This window comes from Thunnus maccoyii, chromosome 22 (assembly GCF_910596095.1).
Source record: "Thunnus maccoyii chromosome 22, fThuMac1.1, whole genome shotgun sequence".
NCBI classification, from domain to species: Eukaryota; Metazoa; Chordata; class Actinopteri; order Scombriformes; family Scombridae; genus Thunnus; species Thunnus maccoyii.
Window position 1 is genome coordinate 21,956,690 of NC_056554.1, and position 9,023 is coordinate 21,965,712.

The 9,023-nt window shown below is 36.7% G+C and overlaps 2 protein-coding genes across 6 annotated transcripts in view; one reads left to right on the forward strand and one right to left on the reverse strand.

Annotated features, from left to right (window-relative positions):
- LOC121889447 (butyrophilin-like protein 8) overlaps positions 1 to 4,839 on the reverse strand; it is a 30,169-nt gene extending 25,330 nt beyond the window's left edge. The window contains exon 1 of the mRNA XM_042401419.1: positions 4,549 to 4,839. The gene's annotated coding sequence lies outside the window, so the exon portion shown is untranslated. The remainder of the gene's footprint in view (positions 1 to 4,548) is intronic.
- LOC121889443 overlaps positions 1 to 9,023 on the forward strand; it is a 122,718-nt gene that overhangs the window by 36,565 nt on the left and 77,130 nt on the right. The gene's annotated exons all lie outside the window — the stretch shown is intronic.

A 9,023-nucleotide genomic window follows, 5' to 3' on the forward strand; every position in this document is an offset into this window, starting at 1 on the left:
TGAGAGGAGACAGAGGAGAGGAGTCATCAACACATGAGGTCAAAGTTCAGTCATCACAGGTGTGAGCAGGAAAATCTACAGCATCAAACCTCGATTCTCATGTCAGAAACAATGTGGACTAAAACCACACAAACATTAGTCATTACAATTGTAAATCAGTGTATATCTGAATGGATTTAACATTTAAAAATCTTCAGTTTCTCAATGCAGTCATTCATTTTTAAACAAAAAATGGCGCCAAAAATCTCTTTTCAACAGTAAAAGTTTGTCAAGAGTCAAACTAACAAATCTAAATCAATATGTATAATATCTATACAAATATGCACATTACACTTGATATGAAGTTTGATCCCAAACTAAGAGAAAAGAACTATGACATCTAATTATCCTTAATTATCATCAGATTTGTTTCCAGATGAATAGACGGTTAATCTCATAACAGAAACAGAGAATCATTTCCAACACAATTGCTTCATATGATTCACTGCTTCAGAAAGCTTTGTTTCTCCATCACTACCAACAGGTAAACAGTAAATATGAACTCTCTCACACACAGCACAGCAAAAACATTTACGTTCTGTAAGATAACACACACATTACCTTTTGTGTCTTCTGTCATTTATCAATAAATGACCAGAATGGAAGCCAGAACACTGACATCCAAACAAAAAATCTATGAAGAACAAGAGCTGAGTGAGAGGAAGGCAGATTGCTGAAATCCACTCCGATAATGAAAGCGATGAGGAAACAGTAAAATAAGGCTGATTTCTGAAATCGACGCAAAAAAGCGAAAAAAAGGGTCAGTAAAGTTATTCCAACACGATGGTAACGTTACATCCTTTCAGTGAGTGTCAGCGACAGTGAATAGCGCGTTCACATAGTAGGTCGCTGAAACTACGCCTACCCTCCCTCATCCAGCCAACCAGCTCGACCTAAGCGCGTAACGAGGCGTGTCAACCGCCATTGCCAATCGCCACAAAGTACGCTTAGTCTTATAAGTGCAGTTTTATCAGACAGGTTATTTCAAACAGACTCAGCTACTTCTTCATCTGACACATTTACTGTTGTGTAGTGAAGCAGTTCGTATGTGCAGCTGATAATTCAGGTGACATAAAGAGGAACAGATCTCTGCTCGCTCGCCTCTAAACAAGTAAGTAACATACAGTTGATCTAAAACATTGAATTACAGCTGAACTCACTCACTCAGTTTCTTAATTACTGTTGATCGTTTGTTCACATGTATTACACACATTCATCCAACGTCGACGCAGATTAGAAAATCGATTCATATCAGCTCTAATTCTGATGTTTTATTGAAGATTCCTCATTAATCTCCTCCAGTATTTGCTCTGAAGACGATTTAACAAGAGTTGATGACAGGAGGACAGTGCGCACATTCAGCAGGAAATACAAATATTTATATATACAGTACAAGACAAAAATTTGGATACATTTGAAAATCTTTCTCTGTATTTTTTAAAACTTTGTTTTAACAAAGTTCTTCTTTATTGATAATTGTTTGGATAGAAATTGTTGCTGCGCAGTCGCTGCTGAGTTCAAGTGCACAACAAGGAAATGAAGCAACCACTTTAATCTTTAAGCGGTTAAACTGCTGAACATGTTGAACATATTCAGAGATACATAAACCTGCACCTGTAGAGTTTCCTCCAGATGTATCAGTGTCACAAATACATCACTTAATGTCATTGTTGTCTAGTTCAGTTCAGATCTTTATTGTCACACAATAAAAACACAACAAGACAACAAAAGACATTAAAAGTGCCAGAGCTGTACACGCGATTCAGACAACAAGGATGTTGTTAAAAGAAAATAAAGATAAGAGAAATAAAGTGTGAAGAATCAACAGACAGTTCTTATTGTCTTATTGAGATAAATGAAAGCTTGAAACTGTTGCAGTGAGTTTTTGGAAACTTGTATGTGTGAATAGAGGACATGATGTCAAATTCAAACATGTAAATCTGTATCAACAAACATCAATATGACTCTGAATGAAGTTGTTTGTTTTCATAAATCTTCATTAACATTAACTTTAGACCATAAATACCATCAATATAACCATCGATGTGTTTAGTATCTCTGGTAACTGTGGAAAGTTGACTAGAATTTATCAAGTTGAAGGACAGAAAGAAATGACATTATTTTAAACAACTGTGTTTCATTTCCAGGTAAACATCAGGTTGATTCAATGCATCCAGCAAGTTGTTCAGCAGGAAAACTTCATCCTCACCTGCTTGTTCATGGTTCCTGAGAACAGCTGACAGACAAAACATCTCACAAAAACAGGTAAGATTTATATTAATGTTGTTTTTTAAATGCTACTATCTGAAATAAATGTATACAGAATAATGTGAAACAAGGTGCTGGATTCATGTTAACTAACTAATGTTAACAGGAGCTTTTAAAGTTGGAGGCTCACAGAGCTCATTGTGTTTTTATTCATTAACTGGAGTCACGTGTGTGTGTTTAAACATCATCTAAGGGCTGAAAAAATGTACTTTCCCAACAACTTAGAGTCATGATAACATTACACACAAAGACAAAGTGTCAGAACTGAATTATTGCAGTTTTTAAATGTTACTTCCCCACCAAACTGACGTCAGGTTGTTCACACATATGAGCTAAAACTGCCTGAACTGACAGTCTTCCTCAGATCAGGCAGAACTTCATCATGCAGATGTTGTTCTCTTCTCTCACACTCTCATCCTGCTGGGTTCTCTCAGGTGAAAAGGTCAGAGGTCTGGTTGGATGTGCAGGAAAAAGCAGCTTCATGAACCCAGAAGGTAAAAAGATGTAGTGACAGACAGAAGTCTGATCTCTGAGAAACACAACTTCTATACTGCTGCATAGATGATTTCAGTCTTATTAGGAGATTTAGTAAAACAAAGTCTGAAGGCAAAGTAGAGTCCAGCAAAGACAACAAGTACAACTGCTGCTGCTGACAGTCCAATGTAGAGGACGATCATGTGGTCTCATAGCAGGTTTCTGAGGTTTGGGCTGATCAACAGCTGCTGTAAAGGACAGAAAATAATAATAATTGTACTTGTATTCCACAAATACTGTTACCCCAACATTCAACTCTCCTACTTCTGACACTTCATGTTCAAAATTAAAATCTGGATTGTTTGTGCTTGAACCTGCTGATGTTTGTGTCCACATACAGCATATTTTTAACAATACAGTGGCTGCTGAGTGCAACCACACTCATAAAGTTTATCAGTCCAGTCTGTACATCACTGATAACATGAATTAAAAAAGGCTTTAATCATCTTACCAATGACATTCAGTCGACATCTGCCAGAGCTTTCACTACTATCTGTTTTCACTTCACACAGGTACAGACCCGAGTCATCAGTCCTGAGTCTGGACACATGAAGTCTGATTCGTCCTTCTCTGAGGGCGTCTTTGTCACACTGAACTCGTCCTGCAAACTGTCCATCCTGAGACTCTGGAGACTCAACACCCTTATGTACATGATACAGGATCAAGGGTTTAACATAAGTTAACAGTTGACAGAAGATGTAAAGTGAGGTGGAGGAACTGTCAGGTTTGGTTGTAAACATCCATTCCAGTGTGATGTTGTCGTTCTCCTCTGCCTGATAGGAGGTCTGTGTCACGTTCACTACAAATGTTCCTGTTGAGGAGACAGAGAGGGAAAGTGTTTAAAATACACCAGTAAAAAGGTCATGATTGATACCAATAATAAATACAATCTAAGTCATAACTGAATATAGAGCATTTTCCCAACTGTAATTAAGAGTTTCTACTCGCTTTAATAGTTCTGTTGATGTTTTCACTGATATATTTTACAACAAAAGTCAAAAAATCTTTTGACTTTTCTCTTTTTGGATGATGAACTGAGGATGTAAACTAACCACAGACACAGGAGGTCAGGCTGATGAGCAGAAGGATCCTGCAGATCATCTTCTCCCTGTGAGAGGAGACAGAGGAGAGGAGTCATCAACACATGAGGTCAAAGTTCAGTCATCACAGGTGTGAGAAAGAAAATCTACAACATCAAACCTCGATTCTCATGTCAGAAACAATGTTCAAACCACAGAAACATTAGTCATTTCTATTGGAAATCAGTTTATATCTGAATGGATTTAACATTTAAAAATCTTCAGTTTCTCAATGCAGTCATTCATTTTTAAACAAAAGATGGCGCCAAAAATCTCTTTTCCACAGTAAAAGTTTGTCAAGAGTCAAACTAACAAATCTAAATCAATATGTATAATATCTATACAAATATGCACATTACACTTGATATGAAGTTTGATCCCAAACCAAGAGAAAATAACTATGACATCTAATTATCCTTAATTATCATCAGATTTGTTTCCAGATGAATAGACGGTTAATTTCATAACAGAAACAGAGAATCATTTCCAACACAATTGCTTCATATGATTCACTGCTTCAGAAAGCTTTGTTTCTCCATCACTACCAACAGGTAAACAGTAAATATGAACTCTCTCACACACAGCACAGCAAAAACATTTACGTTCTGTAAGATAACACACACATTACCTTTTGTGTCTTCTGTCATTTATCAATAAATGACCGAGACAAAGAAGCGGTTCAGATCACTGTGTCGGTTCAGGAAAAATTGATATTCAGTCATCATAGTTATAATTCATGTAGAATAAGTTTCTTGTGACACCAGAATGGAAGCCAGAACACTGACATCCAAACAAACAATCTATGAAGAACAAGAGCTGAGTGAGAGGAAGGCAGATTGCTGAAATCCACTCCGATAATGAAAGCGATCAGGAAACAGTAAAATAAGGATGATTTCTGAAATCGACCCGAAAAAGCGAAAAAAAAGGGTCAGTAAAGTTATTCCAACACGACGGTAACGTTACATCCTTCCACGAAGATGTTTCAGTGAGTGTCTGCGGAAGTAAAGCTCGTTGATATAGCCTAGTATGTCGCTGAAACGCCCTCTCTCATCCGGCCAAACAGCTGGTTGGCTGGTTAAACTTGTATTGCAATTCCTTATATGGCAGATCCAGCAACAAGGAAATGAAGCAACCACTTTAATCTTTAAGCGGTTAAACTGCTGAACATGTTGAACATATTCAGAGATACATAAACCTGCACCTGTAGAGTTTCCTCTAGATGTATCAGTGTCACAAATACATCACTTAATGTCATTGTTGTCTAGTTCAGTTCAGATCTTTATTGTCACACAATAAAAACACAACAAGACAACAAAAGACATTAAAAGTGCCAGAGCTGTACACGCGATTCAGACAACAAGGATGTTTGTTAAAAGAAGAATAAAGATAAGAGAAATAAAGTGTGAAGAATCAACAGACAGTTCTTATTGTCTTATTGAGATAAATGAAAGCTTGAAACTGTTGCAGTGAGTTTTTGGAAACTTGTATGTGTGAATAGAGGACATGATGTCAAATTCAAACATGTAAATCTGTATCAACAAACATCAATATGACTCTGAATGAAGTTGTTTGTTTTCATAAATCTTCATTAACATTAACTTTAGACCATAAATACCATCAATATAACCATCGATGTGTTTAGTATCTCTGGTAACTGTGGAAAGTTGACTAGAATTTATCAAGTTGAAGGACAGAAAGAAATGACATTATTTTAAACAACTGTGTTTCATTTCCAGGTAAACATCAGGTTGATTCAATGCATCCAGCAAGTTGTTCAGCAGGAAAACTTCATCCTCACCTGCTTGTTCATGGTTCCTGAGAACAGCTGACAGACAAAACATCTCACAAGAACAGGTAAGATTTATATTAATGTTGTTTTTTGAATGCTACTATCTGAAATAAATGTATACAGAATAATATGAAACAAGGTGCTGGATTCATGTTAACTAACTAATGTTAACAGGAGCTTTTAAAGCTGGAGGCTCACAGAGCTCATTGTGTTTTTATTCATTAACTGGAGTCACGTGTGTGTGTTTAAACATCATCTAAGGGCTGAAAAAATGTACTTTCCCCACAACTTAGAGTCATGATAACATTACACACAAAGACAAAGTGTCAGAACTGAATTATTGCAGTTTTTAAATGTTGTTTGATTATTTGCATTTAATGATCTGTCACTTGGGATTTAATATTGAGAAAATATTCAACCACATGCTTTCAAAATTAGAAGAAAATACTTTGAAGTGCTTTTATCCTGATTTATAAAAGATTTTATTCCATTTACACAACAGAAATTCACAAAATGATACTTTAATGTGGCTTTAAATTTTATTTTCACTGATTTATAAACATTACAAACCTTAACAGGAGAACTCATCATGCTGAAGATGCACTTATTTAAATTCAGGGATGCCAGTGATCTACCAAGCTGTCCTGTTTGAATAAAATCCTCTAATACAACTGTCTCCTCTCTGCAGGGAGAAGATGATCTGGATCCTGCTGCTCCTCGTTCTGGCCTCCTCCGTCTGTGGTTAGTTTGATGTTTAAGGCTCAATACAGATCCTGAAAAGATGGTGCTGGAGGCCTCTGGTGAGTCAGTAGAACTCTAACTAGTAAATATGTTGCATTAGGAAGAGTCTGAGAGTAACCTGCTGATTTACATCCACACAACATTTTGTCTTGAATGTGACTCAGACGCCTCATGGAGGGACCAGCCATGTGTTCCTCACCACACCCAAGATAACTGAAGGTAAGCAACATGGTGAGCTGTTACCATGGTAACATAAATAATTTGATGCACAAATCTGATTTCAAGGCTACAAATGTATTTTATTTGCTACTTGGCCATTCAGGTGTATCATATAAACCACTGCACCACATGGCTAATGTGGTAATAATAATACAACAACATGTGACAACATGTTGACAAAAAATCAGCATATTTACTGTGAAGAATTTACTGTTTCACACCATTTTCACATCTTTGTAAACTGGTTTTAACATCGACATGAACTGAAACTGTCAAGAAGGACAAACAATGAATGAGGTTAAACTACAACATTGATCAGGCTGATTAGTTAAAGTGGACATATCATGCTTTTAAATGATTTTCTGTCTATTTTTATAGTATTATAATGTTGGATATCTATATTAAACATGGTCAAAGTTCCAAAACTTGCACATATGTAAAAATGTTGCCTTCAAGACAAAAGTCAGAGCTTCAACCTGCTCTGGACGCTCTGATTGCAACGTTACCTCTACTTCCCCACCAAACTGACATCAGGTTGTTCACACATATGAGCTAAAATTGCCTGAACTGACAGTCAGGCCTCTGACTGTCAGAGGTCTGGTTGGATGTGCAGGAAAAAGCAGCTTCATGGACACAGAAGGTAAAAAGATGTAGTGACAGACAGAAGTCTGATCTCTGAGAAACACAACTTCTATACAGCTGGATAGATGATTTCAGTCTTATTAGGAGATTTAGTGAAACAACGTCTGAAGGCAAAGTAGAGTCCAGCATAGACAACAAGTACAACTGCTGCTGCTGCTGCTGCTGACAGTCCAATGTAGAGGACGATCATGTGGTCTCATAGCAGGTTTCTGAGGTTTGGGATGATCAACAGCTGCTGTAAAGGACAGAAAATAATAATAATTGTACTTGTATTCCACAAATACTGTTACCAACATTCAACTCTCCTACTTCTGACACTTCATGTTCAAAATTAAAATCTGGATTGTTTGTGTTTGAACCTGCTGATGTTTGTGTCCACATACAGCATATTTTTAACAATACAGTGGCTGCTGAGTGCAACCACACTCATAAAGTTTATCAGTCCAGTCTGTACATCACTGATAACATGAATTAAAAAAGGCTTTAATCATCTTACCAGTGACATTGAGTCGACATCTGTCAGAGCTTTCACCATAATCTGTTTTCACTTCACACAGGTAAAGACCCGAGTCATCAGTCCTGAGTCTGGACACATGAAGTCTGATTCGTCCTTCTCTGAGGGCGTCTTTGTCACACTGAACTCGTCCTGCAAACTGTTCATCCTGAGACTCTGGAGACTCAACACCCTTATGTACATGATACAGGATCAAGGATTTAACATCAGTAAACAGTTGACAGAAGATGTTAAGTGAGGTGGAGGAACTGTCAGGTTTGGTTGTAAACATCCATTCCAGTGTGATGTTGTGGTTCTCCTCTGCCTGATAGGAGGTCTGTGTCACTTTCACTACAAATGTTCCCGTTGAGGAGACAGAGAGGGAAAGTGTTTAAAATACACCAGTAAAAAGGTCATGATTGATACCAATAATAAATACAATCTAAGCAATAACTGAATGTAAAGCATCTTCCCAACTGTAATGAAGAGTTTCTACTCGCTTTAATAGTTCTGTCGATGTTTTCACTGATATATTTTACAACAAAAGTCATCAAATCTTTTGACTTTTCTCTTTTTGGATGATGAACTGAGGATGTAAACTAACCACAGACACAGGAGGTCAGGCTGATGAGCAGAAGGATCCTGCAGATCATCTTCTCCCTGTGAGAGGAGACAGAGGAGAGGAGTCATAAACACATGAGGTCAAAGTTCAGTCATCACAGGTGTGAGAAGGAAAATCTACAACATCAAACCTCGATTCTCATGTCAGAAACAATGTGGACTAAAACCACACAAACATTAGTCATTTCAAAAGTCAATTACAAAAATCTTGAGTTTGTTTCTGAATAAATTTAACATTAAAAAGTTTCTGTTGCAGTCATGTATTTCTGTCACAAGATGGCGCCAGAAATTCACATGTTGTCACAGCAGCAACAGATGAAGTGAAACATATCTAAATATGCACATTACAACCAATATGTTATAAAGTTTGATCCCAAACTAACAGAAAGCTTAAAACTAATAATAATAATAATAACATTAATAATAATGATAATAATAATAATAATAATAATAATAATAATAATATCTCAGAGGTCAATGTGCAGGAATATTCATGTTTTAGCTGAATAATATTCAGATATTTTGATGAATACTGTAGTAAAACATGAAGTCAGTAACTGTTGTGAGAAGGTTGACATAAAGCTCCAGAAACCCTCCA